This window comes from Benincasa hispida, chromosome 11, assembly GCF_027475165.1.
Source record: "Benincasa hispida cultivar pf3 chromosome 11, pf3_genome.v1.1, whole genome shotgun sequence".
Classification (NCBI taxonomy): domain Eukaryota; kingdom Viridiplantae; phylum Streptophyta; class Magnoliopsida; order Cucurbitales; family Cucurbitaceae; genus Benincasa; species Benincasa hispida.
Window position 1 is genome coordinate 22,066,197 of NC_143488.1, and position 23,434 is coordinate 22,089,630.

A 23,434-nucleotide genomic window follows, 5' to 3' on the forward strand; every position below is an offset into this window, starting at 1 on the left:
TTTTTATACTAAGAAAAAATCATATATGGACTATACATATAAAATTGAAAAAGAATTTGGAAGTAAGTCAGAGGTTAAAGAAAGTAACCTGTTGATTGCTAAAGTGAAGACTTGGAGTTCTTCAAATGTTCCATAAGCATCATAAATATCATCCATAATTGAGGTCATGGCGATCACTTTAATCAATATTTTCCTTCCCACATTGAAATGAGGTTCGAAATATACACCTAATACCCAAAAGTAATCCTCCACAATTCTCTCTCTCGCAAATGGAAAGTTCGTTGAGACGTTCAATTCTTTCCACCACCTATTGTAATTTATTATTTGCATTAAGATTATTTCAAATTTTCCAATGTTGTCAATAAAGATCAATGCTAAATGTGTAAATAATTTCTTATGGAAAAAAAAGGAATTAACTCTGATAAATAAGTATATCGACTCTGATATTAAGTAAAATTGTATGAACATTTTCATCTCATTTTGCTTTGTATTTAGTTTTCCTTAAAACAAGGATGGGTCACTGTAAAAATCAAAATCTTAATTTTTACAGGCGCTGGGGTAGTTATTGATAATTATAGTTTATTAAGTCAGTCTGTTAGATTTCCTGGAATTGATGTAACCTTAAAGCATGGATTTTCTAAATAAATATTATGACCGTATGAATTGTTTAAAGAATAGATAATGTTCAAGAGATTAGGTAGACAAGAGAGAGCATGTGTAGGAAGTAAAAGAATAATTCTAGTAAGCTTAATATCAGTAGTGAAGGCTAGGAAGGTGCTGAGTAAAAGATGTGAAGCCTATTTAGCCCATGTGACGGTTTCGCAGAATGAGAAGCTGAAACCTGAGGATGTACCAGTTGTACAAGAGTTCCTGGATGTTTTCCCTGAAGAGTTATCAGATTTACAACCTGATAGAGATGTTGAGTTTACTATCGATTTAACTTCAGGTATAACACCTATTCTCCAGGCACCATATAGGATGGCGCCAGAAGAACTGAAGGAGTTGAAAGTTAAGTTGCAGGAACTAGTAGATAAAGGTTACATCAGACCTAGTGTGTCACCTTAGGAAGCGTCGGTCTTTTTGTCAAGAAGAAAGATGGTACTCTCAGGTTATGTATAGATTATAGGCAGTTGAACAAGATGACGATTAGGAACAAGTGCCCATTACCTCGTACAGATGTTCTCTTTAGTCAGTTAAAGGGAGCCACAATTTTCTTTTAAGATAGATTTGAGATCAGGTTACCACCATTTGAAGGTAAAGGAGGCGGATGTTCCAAAAACTGCATCCAGGACGAGGTATGGACATTATGAGTTCCTAGTATACCGTTAGGACTAACGAATGCCCCTGCAGTATTTATTGACTTGATGAACAGGATATTTCATCCCTACTTGGATCAGTTCGTGATAATCTTCATTGATCACATATTGGTGTATTCAAGCAATAGGGAAGATCACATGAACCATTTGAGGATAGTTTTGCAGATGCTGCAAGAGAAGCAGTTAGACCAGGTTGTATTTCTTGGTCATGTGGTTTCAGCAGCGAGAGTGAGTATGGATCCACAGAAGACTGAAGCTATAGTGAATTGGAAGAGACCCACCAATGCATCTGAAGTACATCTTTGGTTGGAAGGAACTGAATCTGCAGCAAAGAAGATTGATGGAACTGATCAAAGACTATAACAGCTCAATCGAGTACCACCCTGGTAAGGAAAATGTTGTAGCTAATGCATTAAGCAGGAAGTCCTCGGGATCCAAATTAGTCCTTGGATCGATATCAGGAATGTTACTCCAGGAGTTCAGGAGTTCTATGGCCACTTTATCAGCAGGTCAGTCAGAAGGATGGATCGCTATATTTCAGGTAAGATCTACTTTGATGGAAGATCTTAAGCATGAATAGTTGAAGGATCCTGACCTCCAAAAGCTTGCAGAAGAAGTGAGCAAGGGAGTAAGAATTGATTTTTAGTTAGAAGTAGATGGAATGTTAGTAAAGGAAGGAAGAATATGTGTGCCTAACGTGTTGCAGCTTAAGCAAGCTATTCTAGAATGGGTGCACAGTTCTATTTATGCCATGCATCCAGGAAGCACCAAGATGTACAGAACCTTAAGGAGATCGTATTGGTGGTCTGCAATGAAGAAATGCATAGCTGAGTATGTAAACCGATGTTCAATTTTTCAACAAGTGAAAACTGAAAGGCAGAAGTCGGCAGGATTACTCAATCCACTTCCGGTATATGAGTGGATGTAGAAGCACGTGACGATGGATTTTCTATTTGGACTGCCTAGAATGCCCTCAGGATATGATGGCATTTGGGTGATAGTCGATAGATTGACCAAGATGGCCAAGTTTTTACCAATAAGAGTTACCTTTACACTGGAGTGTCTAGCGAAGATTTACGTAAACAGAATAGTCAATCAGTATGGAGTCCTAGTGTCGATAGTGTCAGATCAAGACCCAAGGTTTACTTCAAGTTCGGGCCTAGCCTGCAGAAGGCTATGGGTACTAAGTTACAATTCAATACAGTTTTTCATCCGCAAATGAATGGATAGTCGAAGAGGACGATTCAGACACTGGAAGATATGTTAAGAGCCTATGTGTTACAGTTCAAATGTAGTTGGGATACGCATGATTGAATTCGCGTACAATAATAGTTCTCATTCAAGCATCGGAATGTCTCCATATGAAGCTTTGTACGGTTGGCCTTGTCGGACCCCTGTATGTTGGAATGAAGTTGGAGAACGGAAGTTATTGGGTCTAGAGAGTTCAACAGACCTATAAGAATGTAAAGCTTATTAGAGATAACCTAAAAACCGTTTGAGATAGACAAGAAAGTTATGTTGATAAGCGAGGAAGAGAACTAGAATTTGAGGTTGGAGATCGGGTATTTCTTCGATTACCTCTGTGGAAAGGAATTCTCAGGTTTGGAAGAAAAGGTAAGTTATGTCCTCGATACATAGGACCCTATGAGATTGTGGAACGAGTTAGCCAACATCTTATAGATTGCAACAACCATTAGAACTAGCTCCTATACATGACATATTCCAGTATGGATGTTAAGGAAGTATGTGGCTGATCCTAGAATGTGTTAAGAGAACAACTAGTTCAGCTCAAAGAGAATTTGTCATACAAAAAAGAATCGGTTGAGATTCTAGAGAGAAAGGAACAGGTACTCAAGAACAAGATGATACCTCTAGTGAAAATGTTAGGAACAATCATGTCATTGAGGCGGCAACCTGGGAGCCCAAGTAGCAAGTAAAGTAGAGATATCCTCAACTTTTCAGTTGATATTCAAGTAAATTTCGAGGATGAAATTTTTTTTAGAGGAAAAGAATTTGTAAAACCCGAACCCTAATTACCTTAAGTAAGCAAGTGTAAGTTATGTGATGTCTTCCAATGAGTTGTAATGAGATTATGTTTTGAGGAGTGATGGAGGAAGAAAGCAAACTAAAGAGCAAGAGAACTCTCTGATGGCTATGTAGGAAAGAATGGTCAAATTTTGGCTAAGTATTGGAAACCAAGAGGGGGCCATGCTATCCTATGAGATTTAATGCTAAATTGTGTTGTGAGTAGAGTGGGAAAAAAGTGGCTTAATCAAATCTCAGCCATTAATCTTCATTAGTGAGCTAAGTGGCCTAAGAAGATTTCATGCAAGGAGTTTGGCGGTAGCATAGGAAGTAAGGCCAGCTTTATTTGAACGGTTTGGATAGATTACTTGGGATATTTGTATAATTCCAGTGGCATTCGAAAGCTCTGTGTGTCTACATTCTGTGGATGTGTTACTGGAGGGAAAACTTGCCAGAATAAGGCCGGGGGAGCAAGATAAAGACGAAGGATTTGTTTCTCAGGTGAATCTAGGCCATTAGTGAAAAATTGAAGCTCCAGGACGAATCACGAAGATTTTTTAGCTAAACATTTAAGGTAATATTAACTCAGTTATAAACAACTTTGTAGAATGAAACATTATAAGATGAGGCCTGGAATTCGAGTTATATATTTTTAAAGTTTGAACTAGAAATTGTTGAACAAGCAGGCAGCTGCTTGAATTGGGGCCAATAATGAAGGTTTCAATCTCCAGATCAAACGACGGAGAATTTTGAGCTGAAATTTTAAGTAATATTTCTAACTTGATTCTAAGCACGTTTGTAGAAGGAAGTTCCTTGAGATGAGTTCTGGAAATATAGTTATGAATTGTTTGAATTGAATCTGAAGTTTGATGCTCCAAAATTTTTCTAAGTATGGGTAGTGTGGGCGATAAAATGGTGCATTCTTTAGGCATTCAAGCCCTCCAAATTGGCTAAGTGTCCAACCCTCAAAGTGAATGGTAGGAGGTACAATGTGATGGTTTGGCATGTGAGCTTGATTTAGTGAGTAGGCCTAAAAGGAAGACTAATGTAAACATTAAGTAGTATGCTTATACGTGTAGGTTCAATGCCCATTGGAGAAGCCTATCAAGCCTTAAGGAAGCAATCTTGAAGGATCTGTGAGTGACTCTAAATTATTTATAAATGGTTTATAAATATTTTAATAATCCATGCTTTATTGATAGTAACTTTTATGCTAGTTGTTTTACAAGAAGTTCCAAGCAATGCATTTCCCTAAAGTTTATAAACGCATCTAGTTATAAAGTTTATGAAATATGCTTTGGTACAATGGTTGAACCATGGTAGTTCTCAAAAGAAGATTCTATGACATGTTTAAATTACATGTATTTGTATTATGCTTTAAGCATATGTGCTCTTAATGTTATTGAGCATGTGTTAGCAAATGATATTCTTATGAAAACTATGTTTTATGAGATCAATGTTTTCCTATAAGGTATTTTCAGCTCAATATTGACGTAGAAGAAGAAGGTATATGAGTTGTACTACCTGGTTTCAGTTATGTTATGATTTTGATACTGAAGTACTTAGAGAAGGTATCAGAATAATTCACTCAGTTTAGTAATAAGCAGTGGTACCCTGCTTCAGTTATGATCCTTGATGTCAGGATCCAGTTTGCTCTACGTGCACGTATGACAGTTAATCAGTTCATTAGGATTGAACCACGAGGGTTCTTTCCCAGCATTGGCTGAAAGTTGCTGAACAAAAAGGTTCTCACCCCAGCCCATGTTTATGTTTGAGATATTGAGCAAAAGGGTTCTCTCTTAAACAAGGATATCTGACGTTGAGAGATCGAGCAAAAGGGTTCTTTCTCAACTAGGAATCAGATCAACTATATTTTCAGATACAATGGTTTTGAAAGTTCTATGTACATGTTTGCTTGGCATGTTTTAGTTCTAGTATTCTGTTTTCTAGCTTTCAGTTTAAGCATGTGATTTATGTTTTTATTAAGTCATTCACTGGACGAGTAGCTCATTCTTTTAAATATTTTTCTATTCCCAAGTAGTGGTTATCTCCCCAGAGGTTAGCTATCATGCTGCTCTGTCATTCAAGGACTCCAGTTAAAAGTCCAAGTCTAAAGAACAGTTTTAGGTATCTATTTTGTAAATGTCTGTACATATGTGTTGCTCATATTAGGGACTAGTAAAGTATGTTGGGACCCACTAAACTCTGTACCTGTTAATATAATGTAGTTATGTTGTTCTTGATCCATTGTGTTTTGAGGTTATTTTTAAAGTTTCATTAGTTTGGTGAATGTTATATATGTATTTTAGGGATCTAAGCAGGTTAAGGATGTAAGTTATACAGTAAGTGCCACAAAAGGGTTGGTAACTACTGTCGTCTCATTCACTTATGGATTAATAAGGGTAATTTGGGAGGGGGTGCGATAGAATAAGTTTCTAATTAGAAGGCATTGGAACCAGTGACCATGTCTGATTCTGTTGCAACGAGAACAACTCTGCTTCCATAGCATCCTTCCATTGTTCCTTCAAATCAGATACAATTGCTTCCTCAAAAGTAAGAGACTCTGCTTCAATACTGTTAGCTGCACATGTAAGAGCATAAGCAACTAAATCAGCATAACCATACTTTGTAGGAGCCTATCTCATCCGCTGAGGCCTATCACGTGTAAGTTGATAGTTCTGTAGGTCACTGCTACTTGAACTTTCTTCACCGAAAGTCCCTCGTCAGAACTGGATGACTGATCACTGGATTTTCCTGAACTAACTGATGGTCGTGCTTTAGAATCAATTCTAACCTCTGCCTCAACCTGATCAACTATCTACTGCATTTGCTGCTCTTTGACGCAAAATGGCATCTCTGCTTCATTAAAGGTTGCATTTCTACTAATAATACATTTATTCTTGCCCTCGTCTAAGCACCAAAGTTTATATCTTTTAACACCCTAAGGATAGCCAATAAATATACATTTCAATGCCCTCTAATTCAGCTTCCCTTCCTTAACATGAGCATAAGCTGAACATCCAAACACTCTGAGATGATCCAAACTTGGAGCTTTTCCTGTCCATATCTCCCGAGGAGTCTTTAGGCCTAAGGCAAAATACGGCTTCTATTAATGAAATAATAGGTTGTTTGGGCAGTTCCCCCCAAAACTTCAAGGGTAATGAAGTATATGTCAAGAGACATGTTGTACGCTCCATAATTGTTCTGTTAAAACTCTCAGTTAAACTATTCTGCTGTGGAGTGTACATAATAGTGAAATGCCTCAATTCCATTAGATTTGTAAAACTTATCAAATTTGTGATTCACAAATTCTAAATAGTTGTCTGTCCTCAAATACTTTACTTTCCTGCCTATTTGGTTCTCAACCTGCTTTTTTCATTCAAGAAATTTTCCAAAAGCATCACCCTTCTGTTTCAATGAATACATTCACACGTTCCTTGAAAAATCATCGATGATTGACATGAAGTATCTCAAATATCCCATAGAAGGTACCTTTGTAGGACCCCACAAATCTGAATGAACATAATCCAAAATTCCTTTGGTGGAATGTTTCTCTTTCCCAAACTTCACTCTGATCGACTTTCCCATTATGCAATGTTCATAAAATAGGAGTTCAATGTCTTTAACTTCTCAAAGCAAACCTTGTTGTGAAAGAGCTTGGAGACCTCTTTCACTCACATGAGCTAGTTTTTTATGCCATAACATACATGTATTTGTTTCTTTCCCAGATGCAACAACAACACTACTTGAAACTATAGTACCTTCCAACACATATAGGCCATTCCTCAAGGTCCCCTTCAAATTAACCAAAGAATCCTTGATAACCTTCAGAAATCCATTCTCGGATTTATAGGAATAACTTACTCTATCTAATTCCCCTAGAAAAATTAGATTTCGTTCGAATTGCGATTCTGATCATTATGATCATTTTAATCATTCTGGAACATACCTTACATTTTTAAGAATTTTGAACATTCCATCATGTGTTGCAATTCGAACTGACCCAAGTCCTTTTATATCACAAGTACCATTATCACCAAGAAAAACTGATCCCCCATCATTTTCCTGAAAATCAATCAAGAATTCCCGATTAGAAGTCATGTGAAACGTGCACCCTGAATCCATGATCCAAGCATCGTGAATATCCCTTCTGGACACAATCAAAACCTCTAATGAATCATACCTTTCAGTGACATTTACTGCACTAGATTCCCTACATGCTTGCTATTTGATGCTTCCTTGCTCTTATTCAAAGGGTGTTTTTTCTTAAAGTGTCCTTTATGATATGCGAAACACTTTTTGACTTTCCCCTTTGATTTTGACCTGGATCTCGACTCTTTTCCTTTTTTCGTTCTTTTTCTCATTTCTGCCTCTGGCCATGAGTAACTCTCCATCCTTGCATTCCTTTTTAATCACGAGGTTTCTAGTTCTCAAGGCATCCAACAATATATTCATGGACAATGAACCCCGTCCATATCTAATAACTGCTTTAACTTCTCGATACGATTCAGGCAATGAATTTAGAAAAATAACCGCTTGATTTTCATCTGATATCTTCTCACCGATGTTATTGAGATCAACTATAATCTTCTGGAATTCATCCAAGTTCTCTTATAAGTCTTTACTATGGTCCATCTTATATCAAAAGAATTTCTCTTTTAGATACAATTTATTTGGCAAGGACTTAGTCAAATAAATACTTTCTAATTTTTTCCATAACTCCGCTATAGTAGTGGCCTCATCTACTAGCCTAATCACTCCATCTGACCGATACAGAATCGGCCATCTCATCCATATCCCTTTTCTCAGCTTCTGTAATTGTTAGCGGAAGGTCACTTTCGTGGATATCCAACTGAATTCATGGAGAGTTCTTCAAAGGTAATGTATAGTACAAACCCTGTTATGAACTTCACTTGTGTAACATGTTTAAAACTCAAATTAAGTGTAATTAGAATGCTTTTTTATTCTGAATTCTCCTGTTGCATATTATTTTACTCCTTCAATTGATATCAGAGAATGATTTAAGCACTCAATTATCGTTAATTTGAGTTTGGTGGGTGAATTTCTAAGCATGTTTTAGTTTTTGACTGATAAGATTTAAATTCAATTTTGACATTAGATTTCTCTTTGATTTCCAAGTTAAATTTGTAATTGGCTCTTTATTGATGAGCTTATTTATATGCTCTAGAGTTTGTAATTTCTTTGGTATCATTAGAATTTGAATTAGGCTATGATTTGGAGATTGAAGCAAGCAAGGTCGAGAAACAAAACGGAGCTAAGGATTATACCCAGGAGCGTCGCGACGTTGTTCATCGATGAGCCTATGTGAGCGTTGTTAACTAATTTTATGAGCATTGTTAACTATTTTTTGAGCTTGCGTAAGTGGTGTGAGGTTTAAATACTTAGACATCGTAGGTTAATATCTAAATATAAACATTGTACTTTGATAAAAATCACATAGACTTAGGTTGTTTTAAAGTTAGCAATTTTAAACCTAAGTAAATAAATACGCAAACATTTAAAACACTTTGGTGGGTGATTAACAATATAGTCAATATATAGGTATTAGCTCTTACATCCCTAAGAGTTCACACTGTGAGATCCATGCTCGACTTCGTGTCGTTTTTACCGCGACTACTCCGTTCGAAAAGTGTTTGCATGGGTCAATAACAAGGTCAATGGGGGAAGTAGTTCATAGTAAGTGGGTGAAGGAAATGTGTCAACATTATCCTACGGTCTCCTCCTTTAGTTTGAACCATGATATTCTTATGTTCCTTTTGCTGTCGTTTTTAGGCGACACTAACTAGTCATTAACCACGACGATTCCTACAGAGGGTTGTAACATAGGATTCGGAACAACCCAAACTTCAGAAATCAATAGGGTCTTATAATTTCATCTTGGATATCGTCTTCCAACTCGGGGCCATATTCATACTGTTCTATAAGATTTGAAAATGGCTGGTCACACTTACTAGAATTACCAATTATTAGTAAAGATCATGACAAAAAACTGTAACCGAATGAACTATAAGAACCAGAGTTATTCTGGATATAGTATTCGGTAGTCTTACTTTGGTGAAGGAATTTTTTACTGCCTCACGGTTGAAATCATTCTAAATCACTAAAGTATCGTTGCAAAATAAATAAAAAAAATAGGTACTTTATATCGTTGCTAAAATTGGATTCAGATGCATAAAGTTGAACAGAATTTGTTAAATTTTTCAGCAATGTTCAATTCAATAATACAACTACTCGCTTCTGATAAGTTTAATGGAGAAGGATATTCCAACTAGAAATCCAATATAAATACAATATTGGTTGTGGATGATCTGAGGTTTGTGTTAACGAAGGAATATCCTCTGATTCCCAATTCAACAGCAAATCGAAACATTTGGGACACCTATGATCAGTGGTTAGGGCTAACGAAAAAGCCATGGCTTATTTCTTACCAAGTATATCTGATGTATTTAATAAGAAACATGAAGTAATGCCCACTGCCCGTGAGATAATGGCATCGCTCTAGGAGATGTTTGGGCAACCGTCATCCTCTGTTCGACATAAAGCCATTAAATATGTTTATAATACATGTATGAAAGATGGTACCAATGTCAGGGAACGTGTTCTCGATATAATGGTCCATTGTAATATTGCTGAGGCTCGGGGGGTAACAATAGATGAAACCAATCAAGTCAGTATGATATTAGAATCTCTTTTGAAGAGTTATCTAACTGTTCGTACTAATGTTGTGATGAACAAGATTAGTTACTATTTGACAACACTATTTAACAAACTGCAGACTTACCAGTCTATGATGAAATTTAAAGAAAGTAAAGTAAACACAGCCTAAAAAGTTTCTCAAGGGTTTTTCGTCTAGAATAAAACCTGCTGACAAAAAGAAGTCTGCTCCCTCATCTTCAAATGACAAAAGTGTACAAATGAAGAGAAGGGTAAAAGGGAATAAGAAACTCACTTCAAAGAAAAGTAAAGCTCCCAAAGGGAATGTTTCCATTGCGAAGAGGATGGGCACTAGAAACATAACTGCCCAAAGTATTTAGCTGAAAAGAAAGAAAAAAGGAAAACCAAGGTAAATCACATTTACTAGTAGTTGAAATATGTCTAGTGGAGAATACTCACTTAACCTGGATATTAGATTCGGGCACAGCTAATCATGTTTGTATTTTTCTGCAGGAAAGTAGTTCTTAGAAACAACTTTCTGAACAAGAAATGACTTTCAAGGTGGGAACAAGAGAAGTCATTTCGGCTGAAGCAGTGGGAGATGTCAACCTATTTTTTGGAGAATCTTTCATCTTACTAAAAAATGTGTAATATCTGCCTAAGATGAAAAGAAATTTAATCTCCATTTCATGTCTGTTAGAAAATATGTACAAAATATCTTTTGAAATTAATGAAGTGTTTGTTTTTTCAAAGGGTGTTCATATTTGTTCTGCAAGACTCGAAATAACTTGTACATATTAAAACCAACTGAAGCACCTTAGACTCGAAATAAAGAGATATTTAAAACGGTTGAAACTAAAAAAAAAAAAGACGTAAAATTTCTCCTACCACCTATTTTTAGCACCTTAGACTTTGTTACATTAATCTCAACAGGATTGAAAGATTGGTTAAAAATTGTCATATAAGTCAGTTAGTGATGGAGCTCTTAAAATAAAGAACCAATGAGCGGAACCAGATCATTCCAAATCCCATTGTGAAAGAACAACAACATTTACAATCCAACGCAGAACAGTTGTGCATCAAGTCTGAATTACAGCATACTTCAAGAAACTAAATATAAAGGAATCATACCTTTGAAGAACCTTTCTTTGTGTATCCCTTGATCAATCGGCAAATCGTTCACCAGCACGAGCACAACATGAACAAATCCAACAAACAACACGAACTGGTGAATACTCGATCACAATCAATTTAAACTCCATACTCAACCCTCGAATACAAGCTTGACACTACCATGAGGCTACCTTGGTATTCTCGATGTGAGAATCCAGGAGATGTGGACTCTGTATGGATTTGGTAGATGAAAGGAGGAATTGGATGATCGAGTAAACGATTGAGTAAGTGGGAGAAGGATGAAGTTTGCCATTTAGACTTTGGTACTCGATCGTTTAGCAGCGAGTAGCTATCATATAGGATACTCATTCCTTGATTGTTTACTCTCTCGAAAACTATTGTGTAGCTTTTTCTTCTCACACGTTGGATTATAAAAAATAAAAATGATTTTATTTTATTCATCAGTTATCAAAAGCTGATTAAAACTTTCCACTAAGTCGGTTATTAGAAGAAAAAATTGAAGTTCAATTATCCTATAATTGATTTAATTATAAATAAATATGATAACTAATTTATCATATTATATTTATAACCTATAGTTTTAATATCACATCATATGTAATATATAAACCATCGTTCTTTTTATCCTTTATGGCATATAATATAAATCATATGTATATTAATTCCTCCAATTAATTCCTCCAATATATCAAATCAATTATATCATATATAATTGAACTAATTTAGTTATACCATATATAATCAAATTCCCTCTTATTAATTTGAACACTTCAAATTAACCCAAAAACTGATTCTCAACATGAATCTATTGAGCTACCAAGGGGACCTTATGGACCTATAGTTTGAACTCCAACGGTACGTGAATAACTTATTAAACGTTTTAATCACGATATCCACCATCTGTTAACTATCGAGCACTCCACTAAAGACTGATAACTTCACTATTCGCACTACAGTTATATTTCTGTGTCCATTGGTTATAACCAATCAACAATACGATGACCCTTCATAAATCTCTCGTAAGTACAGTTGGGCAAGTTTACCATTTTGCCCCTGTAGTTGCATCTAACTCCTTAAGTACCATTGATTCCTTTAATGAACAATACATCATAGTCCCACTATGAGTAAACCCTTCTCGGGCCAAGAGAAGGTGTGGCGCCACATTGTTCAAGCCCTGGAATAAGCCCTTAAGGGAGCAATTTATCTACTTACTCCTGCTTCGGGAAAGAAGTGAATTATGTCTTGTGTAGTTGAGTTCCCAGCTCCCCAATCAGATGATTCCCCAAAGTGGTAGGTTTGAGTCAGTGATCTGGCCACTCGCACCCATACAAATCAAAAGACTACCCTTGCACCCATGCAAATCCCTACATTGTTCAGGAATTACTACCACGTCGTTCCCAAGATAAAACAACCCAAAAAATCTCGATAAAAAATGCACCTTTATCGATCAAAATACACATCATTATGACTGAATGCTCCGAAAATGAAAACGGGGAGACAAAAAACAGAGGAGAACGATCGGGAATGAAAATGAATGTTGTGCTCTGAACTGTTGAAAGACACACCTTTTATAGGCCTTCATAGCTGAACCAGCGCGAGAGGGAAAGGCGTTCAGCCTTTGAATGTGCGCACAAAAGTTAGATAGGCGGGCAGACAGGGAAGACCAAGTAGGCCAATGGCAAATAATTTTTTTTTCCTTTTTCAATCAAAAATCAACTAAAACAAATAAATAAAAATATATATATTTTTTAAAAAAATAATCCTACACACACCTCGATATACCCACCCATTGAACCCACATTGGTCAATCTCCTCACTCTCTCCAAAACATGGGTACCCTTTAGGGCCCAAATCCATAGCTTAAAGTTGTAACGGACGGGCAGGAACGGGCCTAAAGAGTGTTTTCAAGAATTTACCTAGCCAAGATTTAAAAGCTAAAAAAGTAGTCTTTAAAATCTTCTCTTTGTTTTTGGAATTTGACTATGAATAATTCAAATGTTTAATTTGAAATGACACAAATTAAGCATCGTAACAAAGTTGTAACAAAACAAACATAAATTTCAGAAACCAAAATCCAAAAAAAAAATGAAGGATAATTGCAATGAGTAGCATTTTGATGGATAATAATTAAGTGCATAGTAACATGTTTAAAAAATAAAAATAAAATGTAGAAAAATTGCAAATGCATAGTTGGTATCTTTAATAGATTCCTATTTGTGATAGACTCCATCACTGATAGACCCCTATCAGCGATATAGTCTACCAATGATAGACTCTGAGAGCTAGGATTTAAATTTTGTTATATTTGTAAAATATTTTGCATTATGTTATGTCTACTAATATTTTAGGTCTGATTGCTATATTTTGCAACTATCCTAAAAATAAAAGGGTAATTGTTTTAAATAGTAAAATGTCACTACTATCTATTAGTGACAGATAGTGATAGACATCTACCAGTGTATATCACTGATAGACATTGACATTTTATTTATATTTATAAATAAATTGGCTCATTTTTATATATTTGAAAACAACATAAAAGAAAATGGAGCCTAAATTTTATAAAAATAGATGCAAGATCTCACTCTTTATTTGTAGTCTCTTTGAACTTACCACATGAAATTTTATAACCTTGTTGTCCGAGGAGCCGAAATAGGAGAGCAACAGTATTAAGTTCTTCATCGCTACTATTATTATTCAATGAACTCTTAAACGCCTCATGTATTTGTTCCATAACTTGATCAATCTCCTTTTCAAAATGGTAAGAGAGATCTAACCTTTGAATTGAACCAACCAACTTTAGTTTATCTATAGGGTTTTCAACAACATTATTTAGCATCTTCCTCACTCCTTCTTTTAGTAAAATCTTGCTATATTTATAAATATTTTTGTTCATTTTTCTATATTTGAAAACAGTCCTAACTATGTTATATCAATGCATCACAACTTAGCACAAGAAAACAATAATCCTTCCAAATGTTGGTATAAAAATTGTGATGAAAATGTAAATAGTATCTCACTTCTTTTTGTTCTATTACTGACAACCCAAATGACAACGATGAGACAATAACAAGTTGCAATATGCACATGGTGAAAATGTAAGGGTTGAGAATCCTACATTGAAAAAAATCAAGATGAGCTATTTCTCTCATTATTACTTGATTTTGAGATGGAACCTTATCCTATCAAATATGGTATCAGAGCCCATCAAATCAAAATGGTTTTCAATCTAATAATAAGAAATTGTGATCAGATCAAGAATGATAAACTTAAAAGAGGCACCATCTTGAGACACCATTTAATAGCGTTTTTGTTTAATGTTTTTTATTTTTATTGGTTTCTTTTATCGATGTTTTAGATATGACAAGATTTCCCTTTCTTTTTTGTTTTAGTGAATAACCTTTTTTAAAAAACAAGTTAATATGTAAAGAAATTACAGATGCATCAATATTTTAAACTTTATTGTAAATATAACATCTCTTAGACTAAAATCAATACTTTCAAAGCATGTTTGTAACCTACATATTTAGTATAATATATCAGTTCCATGTTATTATTTGGATATAGTATCATACGTCAACTTGCACGTTATTTAATTGGTTGAGACATTATAAACTTCAACAAAAAAATATAAAGATTTGTTTGGTAGAGGATTTTAAAATAGAAATTTCAAAATAATAGATTAAATGAAAACAAAGTTGTATTTAATGTTTTCAGATATATGTTTGGTAGCAGAATTCAAAAATTGAATTCTAATTAAATAATTACAAGCTAGTTGTAGTGACACATTTTTGAAATTAGATTTGACAAATTTTTCTATTCACATGTTTCAAATAATGATGTAACTCACAATCATTCTTCTTTCATCCATTTATTTTATTTTAATTATTTGTTGCTCCTACGATCAATTTTTTAGTACAATAATTATGGTGGGGATTGCAACTCCGACCTCTCGAGATTGTCATACCAATACTACTAAGCCAAGTTCATTTTAACGCTTTTACGATCATTTTACTTCATAATTCATTAACCACTTATTTAATTGTATATATAAATATATATATTTTAATTCAAATATAACTGAAGGTATAAGGCACTAATTATCATCTAAAAAATTGATACTTTCATCTTGTCCTCTCAATGTCGAACTAAAAAATATACATTTCATTTTTTTTTAACAAGCCTTCCTGTATTTAAATTGAAATAATATTGTTTGATCAATTTCTTTTATAGTAATTTTTTCTTAATCATTTACCAATTAATTTAGAACAAAAGAATGTAATTTTTTATTAAATTATATAAAATTTTCAATAACTTACTTATAAACGGTTAAAAAATAATATCAACACAACATTATAAATAATTGAAATATTATGTTTATATCGGTTATAATATATAAAGTGTGATGATTTAGTATTAACTTATCGAGCACCACGAATTTGCCTTTTCCTAATGCAAATTAAAACTTATTAAACAATAATTTAACTTCATATGCCAACAATAACATAGCTCAATTGGTATAAAGACCAAAAAATTCGTGTTAAAATCTCGTAATCCTATTTATACTTAAAAAAAATTAACTTTAATTACAAATCAGTTTCTAAAAGATGCAATTGACAACAGTTATTTTGACATTTATAACCATTCCCAAATAAACTTTAATGCAAATAATATAACCTAAATCTAATTAATATTCTTTCAAGTAAATTATAAATATCTCAAATGTGAATACACTAATGGCTATTTGAAAAATCGGAGTTTCAATCTTCAACTACAACTATTGAAAAGAGAAAAAATGTAGAAATATATGATTCATGACACTTTCCAAATTCAATCTTACAGAATTTAAATTTTTTCGAAAACACGTTTTCGAAATTTTGGAACTATACAAATTTAAATTGGAATTGTTAGTCATTTTTGTTATATTTAAAAACCATTAGATAGATATGTAACATCCCGCATCTTTTCATTATTTATTATTAATGTAATTTTTCCTTTTTTAGTAATTGTCCTTAGTTGAAGGGCATGTTTGAAATTTTGAATTTAAAGTATAAGTGCGCGGATTTAAGTGTTGTCATGCAAATTATTCAATTTTTAAATTCAATTTGAAAAGTTATGGTAGGAATTAACTATATTTGGAAAAAGGAAAGGAATTAAATAGTATAAAGTGGAATAAGGAAACGATTCGATCACAATTATACTATTTTCCTTTATTATTATTATTATTAAAAAAAATAAAAAGGACCTCCCTCACACTATCTCTCTCGCGCGAGCCCACGAACTGTTGGAGTGGAACTGTCAATAATGGTCCAAGAAGGCTTAGAATGTCCGATATATTTTAGGTTTTTTTTCTCTATTGTGGTCCAAAAAGTTGTGTGGGCTCAGAAAGTTTAGAATGTTAGATATTTTAGGGTTCAAGTTGATCTCTCTCGATCATTGTCCTAAAATTTGAGTTGTCAGAGCGTATCCTCAAAAGTGTGTGCTTAAAGGTTTAGAATGTTAGATATTTGTAAGATATTTTTGGTCTAGCTAGCTACATGAAATTGGTGGGCATGGGAACTATTTGGGATTTTTGTGTGAACTAATTAATTATGATCTGAATGAACATTTGGACCGATTTCAAGTGATTTTAAAATATACTATACAAAAATCTTTTTGGTTTTTCTTAAAAACCGTTGCTTAATGTCATTCCAAACGGGTATTTAGATATGGATAAACTAGATCTACAAACTTCATATACAAATTAGATCATATTATGAGTAAGAATGAATGCTTTTAGTGACAAACGGTGCTCTTTCCATAAAATTTTAACACCACAAATACATATTGGATGCAACACAAAAGGAATCTACTTCGGTGTATTCCATAACTTTTACCTCGTGCAAAATTAAGTATACGATGACAAATTTTAATAAGGCGATTGAGTTTGAGTTTCATCCACGAGACTTGGTCATTAATCTAACTACCACTGTAGCCAAGCTTAGATTCATGGTTGTGTATGCATGCTAATAATGTATTTCTTCCAAGTTAAGTTTAAAGTTCAAGAAGAATTTGACAGTAGACTCCACTGCACGCCTGAGGTCGACTGACATCACAATTCGTCCAAGGTTCAGGTGGAGTAATAATTTGGAGCGAGATGTGACAAAACGTCTTAAAACAATGATACTAAGAGAAAACATTAACACTAATCCCATCTGGCACACAATCAATAGATCTCCACACCATGTGACTAGTAAGTTCTTTGCCTTTACTTGAAAAACATAATGTAATAAAGGTTGAGTATAAAAGTACTCAGTAAGTGACCCTACTACCGAGGTTAAACTATGCAATCACATATAGTTAGTGTTACTTGAATAATAAGCCATATGCAAATATTTTAACTGAACCTAGATGACTAAGTGAATAATCTATCCCACCTTGCCACGTATATTTAGTGGCCTGAAGGCATACAATCGTACTTGGTAATGAACCCATAAGCTCACGATCATAATAACGAAGACAATTTATAGGCTCATAGTAGCATAACATGGTATGAATCTATTGTGGGGATATTCATCCACAAAAACATGGCAAATTATTTCAACAACACATAACATGCTTCTAGTTATTGAACATAGAATTATTATCTTAACTCGGTTTCTAACACGAATACACATGCCAGTAGTAATGCCACTTACCTCGAAAATAATAGCAAGTAACAAGTAAATGAATCTTCCTCCCTAGGTTAGAGTAATCTTGGATCAAGACCCCTAACACAAAATATAAAGAAACTTAATTCTAACTTTTTGGCCTCCACTATAAGAAATCCGAGTTTTGATGTCGGTTGCAAAAAATTAGAAAACAGATGTACATTGTCGGTTTCTAAAAAATAACGGATCTTTAATGTTAGTTTCAAACTGACATTAGTGATATGTTTAATGATGGCTACAATGACGGTTTAAAACCAACATTATACCAACCCATTTAATTCTTTTCCCTTTAGTAAAAATTCTCCTTTCATTTCTCTACCCTTCTTCTCTCTCGTTTCTCACAAAATTTCCTTACCCCATCTCTCTCCTTTCTAACTAAATTTTCTCTCCCCAAAAACCCACTCACCACCGCCGTCGTCCTTCACTGCTCATTGTCAATCTGTCATCGTCGTCGTCTCCCCTCTTTGCACATTGTTAGTCCGACGTCGTCGTCGTCGTGCAGATCTATTGATTGTCAGCAACACCGTTCATTAGATTTTGTTTGTTGAGATTCAGTACGTGCAAATCTCATTTGTGGAGAATCCATTCCTGCAGATCTCGGTCGCAAATCATTGGTTTTTAACACCTCTGTTCGTGAAGATCTTCGTTCGTGCAGATCTCAATTGTGCAGTCTACCCGTCGCCAATGAAATAATTTATCAGTCTCGAATGTATGAGTTTGACAATAACTTATATGGAAGAATAGATCAAATGGTAAAAACTTGTTTTATGAATATTCTTTATGTCATGAGGTTTTCGTTGTTGTTATTGTCGATGACGAACAAATTTAATGGAATAAAAATGGAGTAGAACAAAAATTTTATTTCAATTTTTTTTTTTGTTGCAATTTGATCAAACAAATTTAAATGGAAAAATTTGGGCAAAAAAAATTTATTGAAGATTGACGAACAAATGCTTATCGAAGAAAGAAGGTTCAGTCTCATGAAGCAAGACCTCTTTAAATGAGAAAATGGAGGCAGGCTTGGGTACAATCTAACTAAAATGATCCCACATGAAAGAGGATCGGACAATAGTCTTCGTCGAGTAATGGCACTACAAGAATTTTGGGCTTTAATGTCGGTTGAAAAATGTGAAATCAAATGTATAATGTCGGTTTAAAAAAACAACGGATCTTTAATGTTGGTTTTAAACTAACATTGAAGATGGCTACAATGTTGGTTTAAAACCAGCATTAAAGGCCTCACATTTTTTTTAACTTTATTAAAATATATCTTCTTCATTTCATATCAAATCTTCTCTCTCCTTTCACATCTCTCTTAACAAACCTTCTCTTCTTCTTAGCTTGGTCGTGTGAATCACATCCGATTGTCGTCGTCATCGGTGTCGCTTGGATCTCCGTCGTCGTGGCTTCTTCGGGTGATGGGTCAACATCGTGGGTGTTCTCCTATTGTTTTTCGTTTTCGCATAGGCGTTGTTCTTCTGGTGGTTATTCTTCTGCTTGTGCTTCCGGTGGTGGTTTTTCGTGGTTGTTCTTCTGGTTGTTTTTCGGTTGGTTTTCATCGGTGCGTGGTGTTCTCCGAGTGGGCGTTCTTCGCGTCAGTGTTCTCGTGTGGGTATTCTCCGATAATTCTTCGTGTGGGTGTTCTCCCGTTGGTTTTTGTCGTCGCGTGAGCATTGTTCTTCCAATTGTTCTCTTAGTGGTTATTCTTCCAGTGGTTGTTCGTCATGGTTGTTCTTCCAGTTGGTCAGCTCACCGTTCATCCAGCTAGTTCGGTCGTAGATGTGGGTCGCTGGCGTGGATATATAGATTTTGTTGTGGGTTTTTTTGATCCTATAGTCTATTTTTCCGATCTACTCGTGGGTCTTCCTATCCGGTTGTCGGCATTGTAATTTTGTCAGATCTGTCGTCTCAACTCTGTTCGCAAAGTTCGTTGCTCGCTGACATTCCAATCTTCGAGCTCTTGTTCGGATCCCTTCAACTTTGTCGGTTGTTTAAGTTGTTAGCTTGGAAAGGTAAAATTTTATTTTCATATGAATTTTCAATTAAGTATTTTAAAGTTATTTCATTCATTTTATTTTTATTTTAATGATTAAGCTTATTGAAATTTTGAAATGTTGGAATTAAATTAGTTGAAGAATATATACTTGGTTGGTAGTCTTGCTTTGTGTAATTTAAGTATATATCAAAATCCTTTTCTTTCAATTATATATAAACTAATTTGGTCTTACTTGGTTGATTATGTTTGATTGGTGTGGTTCAAGTGTTATTTCATTAATTTTATGTTTTGTTCCAATAATTAAGCTTCTTAAAATTTGTTAATGATGGAATAAAATTAGTTCAAAAATATGTACTTGGTTGATAGTCTTGCTTGGTATGGATCAAGTGTATATCAAAATCTTTTTCTTTCAATTATATATAAACTAATTTGGTGTTACTTGTTTGATTAAGCTTGATTGGTGTGGTTCAAGTGTTATTTCATTAATTGTATGTTTTATTCCAATGGTTAAGCTTCTTCAAATTTGTTAATGTTGGAATGAAATTAGTTAAAAAAACATGTACTTGGTTGATAGTCTTGCTTGGTGTGGTTAAAGTGTATATCAGAACCAATTTGTTAATGTTTTAGGTCTTATTGTCGACCACGGTTAAATTTACAAGCTTATGGTTATGTAATTTTTCCTTGTTATTGTTTGTCTTTTTTGTAGATTAAGTTACATATTTTATAATCATGGATAAGTCATAAATGAAATTGAATAGAATGTCAACTGAGTGTGGTTTAGGGGTTGAGATATTTATTAAAACTGGTCTATAGCATTCAAATATATCGAATGTCATGAGTTGTCCATGTTTGAAGTGTGTGAATGGAAAGACTTTCAATGTGAACACAATAAGAGATCATATATTTTTTTAATGGTATAGATCAAAGTTATCAGACATAGATTTTCACGGTGAATCATTATCGATTAAGAGAAACGATGAAAATGACACAATTGGAATGTTTGAGGCTGCATATGACTATTTTAATAAAAATCCGATAATTTTGAACAATTATTAGATGATGCGAAGAAACCATTGTACCCAAGTTATAGAACTTTTACCAAAATATCTACATTGAAAAAGTTATGTAATTTGAAAGCTAAATTTGGATGGAGTGATAAGAGTTTCACTGAGTTGTTGGAATTAATTCATGACATATTATCTAGTTCTAATGAAATTCCAACTTCTACTTATGGAGCAAAAAAGATGTTGGGTACTCTTGGAATGAAGTACGAGAAGATTCATGCATGTAGCAACGATTGTTGCTTGTTTAGAAAAGAACACTCTAATACAAATGTATGCTCCATTCGTGGTACGTCAAGATGGAAGCTTCATAAAAATTTAAAGGAAAGAGCTAAGAATATCCCAGCAAAAGTCATGTGGCATTTCTCCCCAGAGTTAATTGTTAGTACTTTGATTACTACGTTGAGAGTACCATTTACATTTGGTGTTTTTGCCCAAAGGCTGGACATCAATGTTGTGTTAGGTATCTTGTTAAAGGGGCCCACCACATATGTGAAATTATTTTGTTATATTTTAATTATGAGCATATGTCTTGTTGTTTATTGTTTTAGTTGGTCTTACACAAATATCTGGAAATCTAAGTTTAATCCCTAAGTTGAATGAATCGAACTTCAAGATTTGGAAGGAAAGTCTAGAGATACTTCTCGGGTGTATGGATTTGGACCTTGCATTAAGGACCGATAAACCTACTTTTACTGAGGAACAACCAAATACGGCTAATATAGAAAAGTGGGAATGGTCAAATCGCATGTGTCTGATGATCATTAGGTACTCCATTCCGGAGTCTTTCCAGGGCTCTATCATGAAAAGTGAAAATGCCAATAAGTTCATTGCTCTAATTGAGAAATATTTTGCTAAAACTGAGAAAGGGGAAGCAAGTGGTCTTTTGACTTCTTTAACTTCTATGAGGTATAAGGGCAATGGAAATATAAGGGAGTACATTCTGGAAATGTACAATCTCGCAAGTAAATTAAAGACACTTGATATCGAGATAAATGAAAATTTACTTGTGCATCTTGTACTTATCTCTCTTCCTGCACAATTCACTAAGTTTAAGATAAGTTATAATACTCAGAAGGATAAATGGAGTATTAATGAGTTTATCTCACAATGTGTGCAAGAAGAAAATAGGATTAAGAGATAAAGGACAGAAAGTGTTCATTTGGCAACAAGCTCTCGTGATAAGAAGAAAATGAGATTTGTGGATGCTGCAAAAGGGATATCTCAACAGAATAAAAACAAGAAACAAACTACTGAAAATCCTTGTTTTTTCTATAAAAGGAAAGACCACTTCAAGAAAAATAGTCCCAAATACGCCAAGTGGCGTGTAAAGAAAGGTAAACTTCTTACTTTAGTTTGTTCTGAAGTTAATTTAGCTTCTGTACCTATGGATACTACTACTCACATATGTATATCAATGCAAGGTTGCCTGGCGTCAGCCGCCAAGTGATGCTGAATGATTCATCTAGTTGAAGCTATTGGAAATTTTAGATTAGTTTTAAAAACTGGATGTTATTTGGATCTGAATAAGACTTTTGTTGTACCATCATTTAGACGGAATTTAGTTTCTATTTCCAGTTTGGACAAATTTAGTTTTCTTGTTCTTTTGGAAATAATAAAGTTAGTCTTTTTAAAGATTCTAAGCTTATTGGTACCGGTTCTTTAATTGATAGTCTAAATATACTTGATTCTTTTTCTTCATTTAACAAGAACTTGTTATCTAATTAATGTGGTAAAAAGTGTAAATTAAATGAGAATTCCGCTATGTTATGGTACAAGCGTTTAGGTCACATCTCTAAATAGAGAATTTAGAGACTTGTGTCAGAAGGTATTCTTGATTCCCTTGATTTAAGTAATTTCAACGTTTGTGTTGAATGTATTAAGGGAAAACAGACAAACATAAGAAAATTAGGTGCCAACAGATGCTCAGAAGTCTTAGAACTAATACATACAAAAATTTGTGGTCCATCCCCTACGGCCTCTTGGAATGGACAACAATATTTTATTACGTTCATAGACGACTATTCAAGATATGGGTACCTATATTTAATTCATGAGAAGTCTCAATCCTTGGACGTTTTCGAGTCTGTCGAAGCTGAAGTTGAACTTCAACTTAGAAAGAAAATTAAGGCTGTCAAATCTGATCGTGGTGGTGAATATTACGATAGATATGATGGATCAGGTGAACAACGTCTAGATCCCTTTGCCAAATACCTAGAGGAATGTGAAATCATTCTGCAATACACTATGTCAGGTAAACCCAACTTAAATGGTGTAGCAGAAAGGCGAAATAGATTAATCATTCTTCATTACTAGATTCCCTCTGGGGTGAGGCACTAAAGACTGCAACACATATCCTTAATAGGGTACCTAGTAAAGCAGTAGCCAAAACCCTTTATGAGTTGTGGACAGGAAAGAAGTCTAGTATTAGGCATCTTCACATTTGGGGTTGTCCAGCTGAGTCTAGACCTTATAGGCCTAATGAAAGAAAATTGGACTCAAGAACTATTAGCTGTTATTTTGTTGGGTATTTTGAGC

The 23,434-nt window shown here is 34.2% G+C and overlaps 1 pseudogene; it reads left to right on the plus strand.

Moving 5' to 3' along the window:
* Positions 1-21,548: 21,548 nt before the first annotated feature.
* On the plus strand, positions 21,549-22,346 carry LOC150032478 (uncharacterized; annotated as a pseudogene).
* Positions 22,347-23,434: the final 1,088 nt, after the last annotated feature.